The sequence below is a fragment of the Protopterus annectens genome, chromosome 13.part0, assembly GCF_019279795.1.
Source record: "Protopterus annectens isolate FY-2018-M chromosome 13.part0, PAN1.0, whole genome shotgun sequence".
Lineage (NCBI taxonomy): Eukaryota > Metazoa > Chordata > Ceratodontiformes > Protopteridae > Protopterus > Protopterus annectens.
Window position 1 is genome coordinate 1,164,512,108 of NC_056747.1, and position 17,752 is coordinate 1,164,529,859.

Sequence of the window (17,752 nt, forward strand, 5' to 3'; positions counted from 1 at the left end):
CCATAGCTATTCTCTCGCCACTCTCCAAAATACTAGAGAGATTCATCCATTCTCAAGTCTCTGATCACCTCCTTGCTAACAACCTCCTCTCTAATACACACCACAGTTTCTGACCTAACCATAGCACCACCACTTTACTCTTTCTCTAACACTATATCCTACAAAATAAAAATGCAGGTTATCTCTCCTCATCTACCTTCCTAGACCTCTCTAAAGCTTTCAGCATGATTCTACACAAACAACTCCTCTCTCTTCTCAATAACCTATCCTTCTGTCAACCAGTCATCAACTGGTTTCAGGTTACCTATCTGACCGCCAACTAGCAGTTGTTTGGCAGGACGACCTATCCCCCCAACTACCATTCTCCATAGGGGTTCCCCAAGGGTCCATCCTGGGACCCCTACTCTTCATTATTTTCACCAATAATCTAGCCTCAGCCACAACACATGGCACACTCCTACAATACGCAGATGACTCTACCATCATCTACACAGCCCACTCCCTACCCAAACTTCAAAAAGTCTCACAGGAAGCATTTTCCTCTTTTGAAACTTGGTTATCCTATGCCCAACTAATACTCAACCCAAACAAAACAAAATTACTAATCTTCCAACCCTAGACAGCTCTCACTTAACATCACAGCAAAAAACACTACCACCATCCATCCTACAGAACACACCAAATTACTAGGAATAGAAATAGACAAACTGAACTTTGACATTCACATTTCCATGACCCTTAAAGTGCAAAAAAAAAAAAACTAGGAGCATTATATAGAAATCAGCAACTACTTACCAAAGCAGCTAAAATTTCAGTAGCAAATTATCATCTTATCTCCACCCTACTCTACGCCTCTCAGTATTTACTAACCTTAGACAATGTGATCTAAATAAGCTTGATACCTGCTACAAAAAAAATCGCCAAATTTGCCACATGGGCTTCCTACTGTACTCAACACTTTCTCTTACTAGCAGAAATGGGCTGGCAAGATCTCCCCCACCTCCTTCAATGGTACCAGCTCGCACTCGCCCACAAACTAATAAACCAACCACTAAGTCCCATCTCTCCAGAATCTACTGCAACCCTACATAACCACAAGACCACTAAGATCCAGCCACAAAAATCTCCTACAGGTCACAAGAGCCAATAATTCTTCTGTAGAAGCATTATTTTCCTGCACTATAGCCAAACTCTGGAACTCCTTCCCATCCTCAATTACCTCTGTATCTTCTTGCACCAACTTCAAATCCTTACTAAAATCACACTTACAAACTTGCCAGATATGCCCTTGCAACCCCTCCTCTAATACCATCCACTCCACCCACCCACTACCTCTTTTGGCCCCCTATCAACAACCTACTCTTAGCAAGTTTGGCTACTCATATCCCCAGCTACCTACCACATAGTACTAACTTCTTGTAGCAACAACTGCTAATGGCCGTTATGTACCTCAAAAACAGATTGTATCAATTGTTCACTGATGAATCTCAACTACATTTGTAACCATGTTTAGTATATGTCACCATATTTTAAAATTGTACTATGTTCTACAGCTGTTTTACATCTATGTTTTATTCTTGTCTTGTGTCCTCAGCTGGACTAATGTGTCTTATTTTAAATGCTATGTTTTTTAACTGTAAAATGTAAGTAATACTTAATGTGGAGCTTTTCTCCCTGGGCCTCCGCTGAAAATGGACCTGTTTCCAATTGGACTCTCCTGGTCAACAAATGTAAATAAATGAAATAAATAATAATAAATGTTTTGTGTTACACTTTAAATTCAAAATTATAAAATTTTATCTACTTTAGACCAGTGGAGTGCAAGTACTATTTTAGAATCTATATTGCCATCTAGTGGCCGAACAATAAAATATAATAGTTTAACCCAGGTTCATAAAGAACCTACAACATTGCATAAAATATTTTACTAACCTTCCAAACAGAGCTCAATCTGATCTCCTAATAATGAACATCAACATAAGCAGTATTTCAAATAACCAAGTAGACCTACACGCTTTTATTTCTCACTACTCCCCTGACATTGTAACCATTACCGAAACATGGCTTAAACCACGTATCACTAGTGATGAGATTCTACCATCAGGTTACAACATCCTAAGAAAAGATAGAACAAATAGGAAGGGTGGTGGAGTCGCAATTCTATTTAAAAATGAAATAAACCTCCAACCATTTCATACCCCTCTACCATTATTTCAAAATGCTGAAACCATAGGCTCTATTCTATCAATAAACAATGAGAAGAAATTTAACATCCTTTGTTGCTACATTTCTCCTGGAAATAAACTCCCCAACCATAGAAGAAATCCTTTATTGGTTGAATCAAAATTACCCTCGGGGAAACAATTTTACTAGGCGACCTCAATACCGACTGGCAATGTTTCGGCTCCAAAAACCCCACCAAAAGTATTAACCTCTACAACTTTGCACAACTAATTAAACACCCCACCAGAATAGATAAACCCCCCCCCCCCCAAACAAACCACTATTGACTGTACATTAGTAAATACCCCCTAACATCACTATCAGGTAGGATCCCTACCTGACATATTCGGTGACCATCTCCCTACTTTCCTCCTCAGGAAACAAACCAAAATCCTCAAACCCATAACCTATAACCTAACATCACTATCAGGTAGGATCCCTACCTGACATATTCGGTGACCATCTCCCTACTTTCCTCCTCAGGAAACAAACCAAAATCCTCAAACCCATAACCTATAAAAAAGTCAGGGATGATCGTAACGTAACCCTAGATATACTAACAACATCCTCTACCAATGTAACTGGCTCCCCCTAAAAACCCTACACCTAGATCACGCAGTAGAATACTTTAATAATACATTTATCTCCGTTCTAAACTCCATAGCACCTTTAAGAAAGAGAAAAATCAAAGTAAATTATGCACCATGGCTAACTCGGGACACCCGAGCCCTCCTTAAAACCCAAGACAAGACCTGGAAGCAGTGGAAACAAGACAACTCTGAACAAACCAAAGAAATGTACAAACAACTTAGAAACCTGGCCAAAATACAAACCAAACAGGACAAACAAAACTACTTCCTAGGCCTTCAAAACAAACACAAACAACCCCCAAAAGTTTTGGCATTCTATCAACTTCCTGCTAAAACCTGGAAAAATTGCTACCCCCACCTCCCCATATACTAACAGCAAAGATATTGCCTCCCAGCTTAACTCTCACTTCATAAACTCAATCCAAACTCTATCCAACCAGCTAACAAATACCAACATCTCATCTCACACAAGCACTAGAAACACTCCTGACAATACTACCAACCAACCATCCTTCTCCCTCTCTCCAGTCCCTACATCAAAAATTAGAAACCTTTTCCACAAACTAAAACCTACCACACTAGCTGCTGACAGTATACCCACTAACTTCCTAAGAATGGCAGCTGACTCTGTCTTGCTTATCCAATATCAATCCTAATAAACAGGTCCATTCAGGAAGCCTATGTACCACAAATATGGAAAATATCTTACATTATACCTCTACACAAAGGAGGAATATCTTACGATTTTTCCAATTACAGGCCAATAGCTATTCTTTCCCCATTATCTAAGCTCCTAGAGAAATGTATACACTCTCAAGTTATGCAACTCCTAGACACTAACAAACTTCTCTCATCCACCCAAATGGTTTCCGCCCTCACCATAGTACAACCTCTGATCTTCTCTCATTCACCAACCTGGTTAACCAACATAGGAACGACAACAACTATGTATCTGCTACCTTCTTAGACCTCTCAAAAGCATTCGACATGGTCTCACGCCCTAAATTACTGGACAGCCTTCATTCTCTATTCTTTACTTTCCTCTACCATCTCCTGGTTCAATAGCTACCTATCAAACAGACAACAATCTGTACAATGGAATAATGAGCTATCCCCTCCTCTCCCCATCTCAATAGGGGTAACTCAAGGCTCTATACTTGCCCACTACTTTTCACAATTTTACAAACAATCTATATACCTCCTCTAAGTAATCCTCACTAATTCAGTATGCAGATGATTCCACTCTCATCTGTGCAGCCACATCTTTTAATACCCTCCAACAAACTAGCCCAGGAATCTTTCTCTGCTATTGAAAATTGGATCACCAACATCCAACTTATACTTCCCTAACAAAACCAAACTTCTGCTGTTCACACCTAATAAAACTGAATCCTCCCCTGCCACTTTCTCCATCTCATCTAGGAATGGCACTATCATCTCTCCATCCACTCACACAAAACTCCTAAGAGTTGAAATAGACAACAACCTAGCATTTGAGCTTCACATAGCACAAACTATTCAAAAGGTTCATAAGAAAATGGGAACCCTATACAGGCACACAAACTATCTCACAGAAAAGGCACGAATCACTCTAGCTCAAACACACCTCCTATTGACACTTATGCCGCACCTATCCTAACCCACACTAAAAAATGGGATCTGGATAAGTTAGAAGCATGCTACAACAAAATAGCTAAATATGCCAGTAATTCCCCCTTTAGAACACATCACTGCCAAGTACTAAAAGAAATTAAATTGCTGGAATTTCCTAACCTACTATCTTACCAACAACTTACCTATGCCTTTAACATCAGAAGCCACCCAGACAAAACTCCAGCCCTCCGTAACCTAATAACCTCCCACTCTTCCAGTCGCCCTCTACGCTCTTCCAATAAACCCCTACTCAGTGCTACGACTGCTAACAACACTGCAGGAAAAGCTCTATATTCCCACATCATAGCCAGAAAATGGAACAATCTCCCCACCAATACAACCTCCACAACAACAAATGCAAACTTCAAACAATCACTCAAATCTAATCTCAGGACAACTTGGATTTGCTCATGTATCCCATGACAATCCCTATACTCTACTCCAGTCTAAACACCACACTATATCTAGGCACATTGAAACACTGACTCTTGTCACATATCATAGTGTTCTTTTGCTCCCTTCTATACATATTTACTACATCTGTAAGCAGTTCTTACTACTCCAGTCTAAACACCACACTATATCTAGGCACATTGAAACACTGACTCTTGTCACATATCATAGTGTTCTTTTGCTCCCTTCTATACATATTTACTACATCTGTAAGCAGTTCTTACTACCTTAGTTTTCTCAAACTGTACCTTTTGTCCTGCAAAATCCAGGTAACTACTGGAAGCCAAACTCTGAAAAATATCTGTCTAAACCCATTCACTGAACCCTTGTACTATTTCTTAAAACTGCATCTTAGTCTTGCGCTGCAAGTTTATCTATAGTTAACAAAGTAAGAATAACTCTACTTGTAAATACATTTTTCACTACTACCTGTTTTTTATGAATATCTCAAATTGTATAAATGTATGTATATCTATCTGTAATTGTATAAATGTCTTCTTAATTGTGGAGCTTTTCTCCCGGGCCTCCACTGAAAATGGACCTGGTCCAGCTGGATTTTCCCAGTTAACAAATGTAAAATAAATAAATAAAAATAAATTCAAACACCTTTTTAAAATCACATAAAAATCATAAATATTTCTTGATACCTCCTTTGTATTTTGCTAAAGCTTAGCTGCCCTTAATTTCAGCACTTGGGCTAAGGAAATATTCTCATTCAGCCCTGGGAATTTATTTGCTTTCAAAACCACTTGCCAAAAAAACTCTTTCTTCTATTTTAGTTTCCCAGGGCCCACCTCTAGGGTCTTGTTTTACCATTTCCAAAACAAAAAAAAAACATGTTATAACTGTGTTTGTATATAGCATTTTTTTAACATCTTTATTTTGAATTTCATTGAAATAAGTTATACACTCTTCTCTTCAATTTCCTTATAGTTTTTCCTATATAAAATGCCCCATATTTACTACATATAGCAGTGTATATCACCCATGTACTATATATATAAAAATATATAAACCTGTCTTTGTATGTTTATTCCCACCATTTGTTTTTAACTTGTTCATATATTCTAATGTACCTCTTATGTAACTGGAGCTTTTCTCCCTGGGCCTCCGCTGAAAATGGACGCGTGTCTAGCCGGGCTTTCCCGGTCAACAAATATAAAATAAAATTAATTTTATATATATATATATATATATATATATATATGTATTGGGAACAGGCCCCACATTTAAAGGTTCCATTTCTCCTTCTCCCTATTTGTTTGGACCAGTTTTCCAATAGGTCCTAAACATTCCTCCTTTTTATAAACAAACTTCAAAGGTTCTTTAAGTCCTCTAAATCAAAGTAGCAAGCAAATCTATTCCAGTTGTCACTTACGATTCCCCTAATAACACAAATGTCATTATTAAAATTCGTAATATATGTTCCTTTACCACTTTCTTCATTTTCCTCTGCCTGTTTTTCCTGTGCCCCGTCCTCCATTGTAATCTCCAGTGTCCAAAATTTGGATGGATCATATTTAACATCCCTCTCTCTAATTTATTCATAACGTCCTCAATCAGTTCCAGAGAGTACTTTTTTTTTTCTAAAAACATCTCATTCAACTTGTTGGATTCATCCAGAAAATCTTGTTCTGTAGAAGTCATCATAGACCCATGAATAAATTGCCCTTTTAAAATGCTTCTTTTCTGCCTAAAAGGGTGTGCATTTTTAAAGTATAAGTAGGAATTGGAAAATGTTTCCTGTATATCATGGTTCTAAATTTTTTCTCCTCCTTCCCCTTTTGAATAGTGACGTCTAAATAATTCATTTTATCCTAAGTAATACAATGTGTTAATTTGAGGAATTCTGTAGTGTTATTTATATATTCTAAAAATTCTATCAATTCAGTTTCCAAGCCTGTCCAAAAAATACAAATACAGTCCAGGTATTGCCTGTAACAATTCCATTTTTGGGCATACCTGGAATTTTACTTTTTACCCCATACTGGCAACACTATATTCGCATTGGTAGGAGTGCAACACGCTCCCATTGACACCCCTCTTATTTGTTTAATTTTCCCTCAAAATATATAAAATTATTTCTCAACACCATCTCCACCAAATCCATTTATAACTGGAACTCATCATTAGTCAATTGCCCACTTGTTAGGATGGCTGTCTCCAACCATTCTGGTCCAATTTTATAGGGAATCACTGAAAAGAGATCTTGTATGTCCACTATCACAATTATCAATTCATCCCTAAATAATTCATTCTTAATACGTCTTGGGAAATCCCACGAGTCTTTCAAGATTCCTGTTTGGTCAGCGCATACTTTGTAAAATTTAGTTTGAGCCATTGGCAGCCAAGATCGGCCTCAAGGGGGGGGGGTTCATTCATATTTTTGTGGATTTTTGGGATCCCAAAAATTGATGGGACTATTGGTTTGTCCAGCTATAAATGTTGAAATGTCCTTTGATCTATTATTCATTCATCTAGCAATTCCTTTAATATGAAGTCAGTTTTCCTGTAATCTATATTTATCTCGTTTCTAGGCACTCTAGAATACTTGGTTATGTCATCATTTAACAGATCTAACATCTTGCCAGAATAAAAAATAGTATCCATTATATTACAATGCCTCCTCCTTTATTAGGTTTCATAATTCTTATATATTCATTCTTCCTAAGTTCCTCTATCGGATTCCTTTCATCTTGGGACGTTACTAGGTTAATGGCCATGGGGCTGTTAAAGCCTAGCCAAGTTCTTACCCTTATTTCATGATCAGCACCTATTGCCCCTGTCCAGGAGGGACACAGGTGGAACTCCTGGGGTTAATTTAATCCCCCATCCAATCGTCCAGATTGCATTTGAAGAGGGCCAGTGTGATGCTGTTTGACATGAAGGGGAAGTCTGTTCCAAAGGTGTGGTAACCTCTGGGAGACAAATCTATCCCTCCAGCTGGTTTTATTAGTGTCACGTACCAGGTTAAGGTCTTTAGAACGAGTAACCCGTGTACCATTTGGCTTTCAGATATGAAGCATTTCCAGTTGCTGCAGGTGCTTGGAAAGGTACATACCAAAAGGGGTGTTGTACTCTATTATTGGCCTGATGAGGGAAGAGTATAGGGAGGTAATAACTCTTTTGTCTGACTGCAATGCCCTTACTCATGAGAGGAGCAGAATAGAATGCCCTCCTTACCACTGTGGAGACATGGTGGTCAATGGGAAGGTTACTGTTAACCAGTGTGCCCAGGTCTCTCACCACTGAGTGTGTACACAAGGTGTTGCTATTGATGTATTAGTTAGCAGGAACATCGCTTTTACTGAAAGGAATGATGCTACTTTTTTTGCGTTGAGTTTAAGGCCATGACTTTGGCACCAATCATTTGTCTGTGTAAGACCCTCTTGTAAGATGTTGACATCATTTGGAGATTCTATGACCGCTCCCAGTTTGCAGTCATCAACAAAGTTTGTCAGTCACAGGCAGTTAGGAATTTATTTCTCAGAAGTACAAGCAAAAACTAACAGTAGAGGTACCAGTACTAATCCCTGTGGAACACCACTGGTTACAGGTCTGCTGTTGGAGGGGGATCCCCCTATTTTGACTATGCGAGTTCTATCGGTGAGCCATTTAGCGACCCACCTAACGATATAAGGGTTGATGTTTAGTTGGGTTACTTTGTCAATGATGCCTGAGTGCGGGATAGTGTCAAATGCCTTGGCTAAGTCCAGGTAGGCTGTATGCACAGATTTCCCCTTGTCCAGGGCCTTGGTGACTGTCTTGAAGTCCATCAATTTTAACAGGCATGATCTCCCTTTGGCAAATCCAAACTGAGTGCGGTCAAGTGTTTGGAGATTACCTATATCTTTATTGGTAAGGTCCATGATGATTCTGTCCATGGCCTTGCAGATAAAGCTAGTCAGGCTAATAGGTCTATAGTTCCCGGGGTCAATGGAAGCACCACCTTTGTGCAAAGGAATAACAGTGGCTGTTTTCCTTTCAGCTAGTACGAAGCCGGTACTTAGACTGATTTGAAGAGAGTACCCAATGGTGTTGCTAATTCATGTTGGAGCCCATGTAGGATGCAGCCAGGGATGTTATCAGGTCCCATAGATGCTGTGTTTCTGGCCTTGGTGAGGGCATTTACGACCTACTCTTTTTTTTTTTTTTTGCGATACAAGGTAGGGGACAGGTGCTAGGGATGATAAGGGGTACGTGTGGTGGGGACAGGAGAGTGAAGTTTTCACAGAACCTGTCGGCCAGCAGGTTAGCTATGTCTACACACTCAGTATGTGTGGTGTCATTAACTACAAGTTCTGCACAAATATGGCCCTTTCCCTTTAGGTTATGGATGTAACTATAGAATGCCTTGTGGATGTCCTTTGTTGAGGAAGCTAGTTTGGATTCGTAGTTTGCTTTGGAGGACTTCACAAGAAGTCTTATTTGCTTGTTTAAGATGAGGAGGGATTGCTTCCAGATTAGGAAGGCTCATTCCCTTTTTCTCTTAAACAGCAATTTCTTCCTGTTGTAAAGTCTGTTAATGGCAGTTGTCCACCAGGCAGGTTTGCTCTTCTTTGGGAGGTTAGAGCGTATCCTATTAGTTTTTAATGCTTGCCTCATTTCATGCAGTGTTACAAAAGTAATTTGATTGGCAGATAGTCCTGTGCATGAGCAGTCCCAGGTAAACTCCTGTGAGCTTGGAATTTTTATGTCCCCTGCTGACAGATGTACTCCAGGCATCCACCCAGAACTGACATTGATGGTAGTGGGCTTATGTCCCTTCTCTCAGAATGGAAGCGCTAGAAATCTTCTACTTTATCTGCTTTCATGATTAGCTTTCTAGCCTGGTATTTGCTAATTGAAGTTTATTCAGTGGTGTCATATTTGGAAGCCAAAGACTTTTATACAGGTAAGTGAACTAGGAGAATATATCGTGCTTCAGCTGGGAGAGTGACTAACCTTCCCACGTTATACCATCATCTTACTTTTTTTTCTTTTTTTTGTGTTGTTGCTGCTCTCATTACAAGTCTAGAGTCTAGTTTGTGCCACTGTTACATGTGTGCTGTGCTTCTTCAGTTTTGTCCCTGATGACTCTCATGGTAAATTCTCTTGCAGGGGCAGCAGTGCTATTGAAGAAGAGCAATAACCATGTAACAGTGAAGGTTAATGGAATGTTGGCTGCCTCTTGAAATTTTGAGGAGTGGAATTGTGATTCTTGGACTTGCAAAACTGCAAGTGTGACTGTAGATGAATACATATAGATTCCAAGGCTCAAGTACCTCAGCCATAACTTAAACTAGGGGCAGTATTCTATCTCTGACTTGATAGTAAGCAGCAGGGATGTTGGTGGGGAACACAGCATCCCCTCATCTCTGGATGCAGGGGTGAAGCCCCCTGCAGAAAATGCTTTTTAGATGTGCAACAATTGATTTCAAAATCCATTGCTTATTATTCAAATTGTAGTTGCATGTTTAATTTTCAAAGTAGTGGTAGGCATTTAAAGTAGTGTTGAGGATTAGAGTCTTGAATACCCAAGTTTGATTATTATATTGGGTGCGTGTCAGACCTGGTAGGAGAAGATGTGTGCCTGTTCTGGTGGGGGAACAGAGCAGAACTTGCCATGCACTGTGACAACCCATTGTAGGGGACAGTAATGGAAGTGTACAGATTGTTGGCAGCCATTAGGCTGACCAACTCATTGTCTGGAGGTAGCCTTTAGTGTAGTTGTAAGGAAATATGTAGGTGCATGTGGAAAGCATTGTGGGCTTCCACGATTACAAGAATATAACCTGTTCCAGCACATGTCCAATCAGCCCTGCCCCACCAGGGGGCAGTAGGCCATTACAAATGCCCTCATTGTTGAAGTATTGTCAAGGGCATAAAGCAAACACTTCATGGCTGCCTGAATGATGTCCCACTTTATATAGCTGTTTCCTTGCTCCTGTGTGAAATTTCCAGTTAAGATGATGAATGGGCAATGCCTGATTGAGAGAAGACTTGATGGTGTGTATGCATGGGGACAAAAAAAAAATCGCACAGCAGTGGTGTGACATGCAGTACTGGGTCTCTCGCATTTCAGTAAGGAGACAAAATCCTTAATTTACACAGGCTTGCACATTAGTGAGCTGCGGTTTGCCAGATGAATGAATTAGGACATTTTCAGATAATTTAGTCATTTTAATTTCTCCCAAGTATTTTGGGTTTCTAATACCATGACGGGAATGGATCCCATTCCTAAGTCAAAGTATGATTAAAGTTCATGAAATTAGTATTGTTTCATTCTTTGATGTTAGCCATAAGTGCTCTTCGCAGCACCCGCAATGTGCCCAGTAATGACTCCTTCTGCAGTTCGTATGGTGTTACATGAATTGCTAACATATCTAAATACGATTGTAAATTCTGTTTTATAAGACCAGGGTCTCCTACTACTTTTGGAACTGTCTGGGTATCTTTTTTCCACATGGCTGTCGTTTCTGCCTGCAGATCGAGGTATTTTATGACTTTGTCTCTCTCTATACGCAAGGCACTGTAGTCACTTGGTGTGGTGATTTCAGTGATCAATGCTATTTTTGTCTTATTTTCTTGGACCACTATATCCGGTTTTCTGGCATCTATCTTTTGGACTGTTGGTATTGGGTGATCCCATGTGATGTAAACTTTGTCATTTTCTATGATTCTCTGTGGCTCATGTTTCCAATGCTTTTCAGCCACTTCGATGCCACAATCTCGCCACATTATTATGCCTTTCAGTATACAGTCTCTGCCATAAGACAGTTGCAACCAGCAATAAGGTGTGTGACCGTTTCTAATTTGGTTCCACAAAACCTACATGTATCTGTTTCTCCCACATGTTCAATAGACTTGGTAAACCAACATGTACGTAACCTACTATCTTGGGCTGCCAATATTAACCTTTCATTTCTTGATGTAAATTCACCCCTCCTTAACCATTCTTGCGTTCTTTTTTTATCAACATGATGCTCTTCCAGAAGTTTTCTGTGCTTGCAACTATATTTGTTTTTTTTTTTCCCCACATTTCCCGGCTTCTCATCTGATCCTTCACCTTATATTCTTTCTTATGTTTTTTTTAGCACATTCAGTTGCCTGATTTTTATCCACTTCTGGTTTGATTTCATTCCTGCTTGATGTCGATATGCTTCTGCTACATTAAGCAGAGATGTCATCTTAGATTTATTCTCCTCATGTTTCAAAACTTTAACCATATTTGGATCTTGTGAGGTCAGTAGATGTGTGGAGTCCCATGATTGCAGATCTATACATGTAATCAATTTCAAGGAGGCCCATCCCTCCTTCAGAACGGGGAATATATAATCTTGGTGTACACTGATTTTTTTATAAATCATTTGGTGAGCATGAAGCATCCTTCTTGTTTAATATCCAATCTAGCCGACACTTTTGGGGCTAGTCAATCACTCTGAAACTGTAAGTTAGGACAGGAAGAGCAAATTGATTTATAGCTTGGATTTTGTTCCTAGGTGTCAGTGCTGTTTTCAGGATTAATTTGTCTTCTAAGGTACTCCTTACTAAGCTTTATTCGCATTTGTTCATTTTATTGCTGATCCTTCATCAATTCCCAAGTATTTAGACACCCCCTCTTGCTCAAGTTCTTTTATATCACATTCTTGCCCCAAACTGATGTTTTCCTGGTGCTGCAATTTTCCTTTTTTAAAGGTTGCTTTTGCACATTTGTTGAGACCAAATGACCTTCCAATATCATCCGAAAAGGTTTTGACAACCTGTAGCTGTGCTTTCAGTTCCTCATCTGATGAGCTATACAATTTTACATCTTCGACAGAGAAGATAAAAAGTCATTATACTTTGTTGTTTTCTAGAAGCCAAATTATAGCCATGACCTCAGCAGTTAAACAGCTTAATGGATTAATGGCAAGGCAAAATAGCAATGATGACAGGGAGTCAACCTGGAATATCCCTGGGATAATAATCTGTCCTTTATCATGGCATAATTGCAAAGTGGTCTGCCACTGTTTCATCGTTACTGTAATGTAATCAATCAGTGTAGGATGTGCCTTATACATTTTTAAGCACTCTTTATCCATGAATGTGGGACACTATCAAATGCTTATAGTTGAGCCATGCCATAGGATTCTTCCCTTTCTTACAGTTTTCCACTATAACTTTATTTAACAACAAATGATCCTTTGTTCCATATGACTTTCTTTTATTGCCCTTTTGATCTACTGCCACAATTAAGTTTTCTTCTAAATGACTATAAACTCTGTCTGTGTCAATCCCTGTGTATAGTTTATACGTCGTCGGAAGACAAGTTATTGGTCTAAGTTTTAGGGTAGCTTGCAGGTTCACTCTTAAGAGCATTGTTTTTCCTGTTAACCAGTTCGGTGTCTGTTCGGGATGTGCATATAAATAGTTCTTAATCATGGCTAGGTCCTCATGTAAAGAAGTTAATACTTTTAAGCCAAATGTTAGGTACTGCATCTGGTCCTGGGGTTTTCCAATTGGAGGCTTTTCTCAACTTTGCCTCTGGCTGTTATTTCATCCCATTTCATATCATGTACCTTTAAACTTCTTATTCTTTCTTTTACTTCTTCTATCCATTTAGCATCTTTATGTTCCACAGGATCTTCATAGATACTTCTCCAAAATGTATCTACTTCCTCTTTTTTCGGCGGTCCTATCAATTCCTTTTACCTTATTTCCCAATTATCTATAAAACTTTTTTGGGTTAACAGTAAATTGCTTATTTTGTGCTTTTCCCTTATATTTATCTTCATATCTTCTGAGTCTTTCTGCCTGTTTTGAAATTTTTAGTTTATCTCCAGTAGTGTATAATAGATCCTGATCTGTTCTAATACTGCACATTGCTTTTATCACATCTATCTTTTTTAATATTTTTATTGATCTGTTCCCTCTTCTATAATCTTCTAACAATGACACTTCTTGTCTTGGCTGCTTTATAGTTTGCTCTATTTGATATTTCCATGATGGTATTCGCTTTCGTCCCCCCCCCCCTTTCCCTCGCTACCCTATGTTCCTGTGGTAGAATTTTATCAGTTCTTAATTTAGCAGCACAGTAATATATTCTATTTACTTCTGTTATATCGCATGGATCTCTATGGACAGTGGTAATTACTGTGTTCATTTGTTTTATCAAGCTTCTGACTTTTGGGACTTTATTAACTTTTGCAGTCTATTTCTCTCATTGATCTTGATATACCTGTCTTTGTCTATTAAATCAAGCAACTCTTCTCTTAACTCCTTTTCTTCAATATTGAGGGCACATCCCTTGTTTTCCATTTCTTGCAGGGATTCTATAGAAATTTCTATAACATCTTCTTGTGGCACATTCTCCTCAATTTCATCCTGCGCCATCTGTTGCTCTGTCATATGGAAACTCACTGGCCTATCACTCCAACATTGACTGCATCAGAGTTTCCATAGTTTCCTGTTCCTTTCCTTCCTGTCTAGCTTCAAGTGAATGTTTATACTGGTTTCCTGTGGAATGCTCCAAAATATCTTGATATGGCACCTGACCTGTTGCTTCCTGTTCCACTTGTTTCCCCTTAATTTGGATATCCATTGCTCTATCCTGTTGTGGTACTTTCTGCATTTGATTTTCTACACTAAATCCTTCTCTTTGCAGCTGTTCCATTACCTCAATATCTATTTCTTTGATTTCTTCATTACTAATCTCTCTTTTTACTTTTCCTCTTAGTCTTCTTATTTTTTATATTGTAAAGTTTTCCATATCTGGATTGCTTTGTCTATACTTTTTTTCAAATATCTTTGGTGCTGCTCTTTGTATTTGTTAGTTTTGCTTTCTCCTTTGCATAAATATTACACCATATTAAATTTCTTTTCCTTTCCCCTGTCCATATTTCTTCTTCACATGTCTCCTGATCTCCATGCTTTTCCTTATTCTGGGGACTCTCTCCATCATGCTGTGATGTAGTCTGTTTTAGGCCTTCTACATTAAATCCTTCACTTCGCAGGCACTCCATAACTTCAACTTCTATTTCTTTAACTTCTACTTTATTAATCATCTTTTCTACATTAAATCTTTGCTTTGTCTTTTTGTGAAATGTTCCATATCTGGATGCCATTGCCTGTATTTTTCTTTGAATATCTTTGAAAACTGCTTTCTGTATGTTAGTTAACTTGGCTTTCTCCTTTGCATAAATATTGCACTGTATCAAATCTTTCTTTCCCACGAACATATTTCTCTTATATTTTTGAAAACTCCAGCCAAGCTAGAACTTCCAATGAGTGACCTCCCAAACCTCCTGTAACAGAGGCAAATGTCCATTAAAACGACTTCAAATGTAAGTCATGGGCAATCAGAATCACCATATAGCTGAAACACATGATGTTCATAAGGGTCATTTGCATATATCCCATGTGCCTCTTACAGGAGGTTTGGGAGGTCACTCATTGGAAGTTCTAGCTTGGCTGGAGTTTTCATTTAGTTTTTTCAGATTGGTTTTTCAGTGTGACCTTCTAACACTTTTTTTTTTTTTTTTTTTTTTTGTTTGTTGTTTATATTTTCTCACTTCCTCAGAGGCTTCTTTTTCCAAAGCGATCAAAGTTTCTTGATCTATATACTGTTTTTCAAAAATTTGCTGCAATGAAAGTAAATTTTTATTTGAAGCTTGTGACAATTTTTCCTGCGGAAGTATTTTTTTTTCCCTCTAATTCCTCATTCGTTTTGTATATCTTGTGCCTGGAAATTCTGGGCTTTTTACATAATCGTAGCAATACATAATTTCTTTCTTATCCTGAATAGTCCACTCTGTCGTCTTTATGGCTTTTTTGGCCAATCGATTTTTGTTTTTGTGGACTACTACTCCCTTCTACAGCAGGGGGCCATCCTCCCCCTGAGCCTGGCTCCATTGTAGGATTGTTTCTGTATTTTGTGGATTCTACACTGTCATTTTTTCCAGTCCTGGCACCAGTGCGCCTACCAGGAATGGGCACTTTTTATCCTGGGTCTTGTGCACCCAGCTATCTTTTTTATTTTTGATTTACTTCTGTCCATGATATATGCTATATAAATACAGTCTATATATCGGTGTTGCCTTGGTGAGATTTTGTGAAAAACCGGGTCCACCTTGCAAAGGTACTCACCAAAACTTGAGGATGAATTCAATTTCAGCACTACTGCACTCCTTTGCTTGCTGACTTTTCATCTCTTCATCCGGACCTGTGTCAGCTCTTCCTGATGAACATTTGTTGGTGGCAGATTCAGTGACTGCTCATAATTTGCAAATTTAGTCAGCCAGAGACCTTTGACATTGGCCTTGACTTCAGAGAAATAAATACCAAAAAGGAGTTGTCTCAGGACCAAACCCTGAGGGATTCTGCTTGTGACTGGCCTCTTTGTAGAGGTGGACTACCCAATTCTAACTTCTGGGTCCTGTCTGTGAGCCAGCTGGCTATCTACTGGATGACCTAAGGGCTTGTACCTAACCACTTGAATTTGTTAACAATGCCTGACTGGGGTATTGTCAAATGCCTTGGTCAGGTCAAGGTTGGCAGTGTGAACCATTTTGCCCTCGTCCATTGCTTTGGTGACCTTCTCAAAGAATTCCATCAGGCTGAGTAGGCATGACCTGCCCTTGACAAAACCAAACTAGGTTGGGTCCAGTGTCTGGAGGTTTCCTATGTCATTACTGATCATTTCCATGACTATTCTTTCAATGGCTTTTATTATCAAACTAGTGAGACTTGTAGGTCTGTAGTTCCCATAGTCTGTAGATGGCCCACCTTTGTACAGAGGGATGATTTTGCTGCTCTCCATTCACGAGGCATGAAGTCTGAAGGCTACAGGTAAATATCAATTCCAAAGGGCCTGATAGGTCAAGTGTCATGCTGTTTGGAAGACATCCTGGGATATTATGTAGGCCCAATGACGCAGTGCTCTTGGGAATAGGTTTTTAATGCTCTTTCCAAGGCCAAGTGATAGCAGAGAGAGTTGTATTTGATGGCATTTACTGAGGGGTGATTATGGGGGGAGAGAGGGGAAAAGTTGCAGTTGAATTTGTCAGCCAGTAGCTTTGCTATATCTTCTGGCTCAGTACAGGTGTCTCCATTAACTATGAGCTCTGCATTTGAGATTGCAGACCTAGCTAAAGAAAGCCTTGCAGTTGTCCTTGGCCTGGGAGGCCAAATTTACCTCAGGTTTGGCTTTGGTATGCTTTATTTTCTTCTGAGTTGTTTTAGTTTTGAGTGCTTTTATCCTGATGGTTGATGCAACTCCTAATTCTTGCTATAATTTTTTTTTCTTTCTGTTATACTTCCTTTTGATGATGTGATTTCAACAGGGTGGGTTATTTTTTTGTTAGTTCTGTACTTCTTCCTGGTGTGTACATCAGCCTCTATGCAGCTATTAACATGTTTGTATAGGGTTTCTATGAACAGTTCCACAAATTCAGGTATCTCTGTGCCTGTATGTTTGGTGTTGAAGATGATTCAGATTTAACAGTGGGATAATTGAAGTCACCCATGACTATAATATTGGGTTGGATAGTGAGTGTTTCCATTAAGTTTAAATACATGTTGTGGGGTTCCTGGGTCATAGAGGAACATGCAAGTAGTTGGGACCATTGTAGGGAAAGACTGCTGTATCCATCTCCAAACACTGCTGGCATCATTTGCAGCACAGAAGTTCCAGCATAACAGTCTGAGATAGACCATGTTAGTTACATGTACATACAATGGTGAACATATTTTGCAGTGAACAGTAGTGACCTAAAATGCGCAGCTTTTTTGTTTTATATTTTTGTACTGTGCTTTTCATCTGTGACTTATTTTAAGGTTTTGAGAATAAGGTTCTGCAGACATGCTGAATTAAA

The 17,752-nt window shown here is 39.0% G+C and overlaps 1 protein-coding gene across 1 annotated transcript in view; it reads left to right on the top strand.

The window, feature by feature from the left end:
- HROB (homologous recombination factor with OB-fold) overlaps positions 1–17,752 on the top strand; it is a 235,232-nt gene that overhangs the window by 20,291 nt on the left and 197,189 nt on the right. The gene's annotated exons all lie outside the window — the stretch shown is intronic.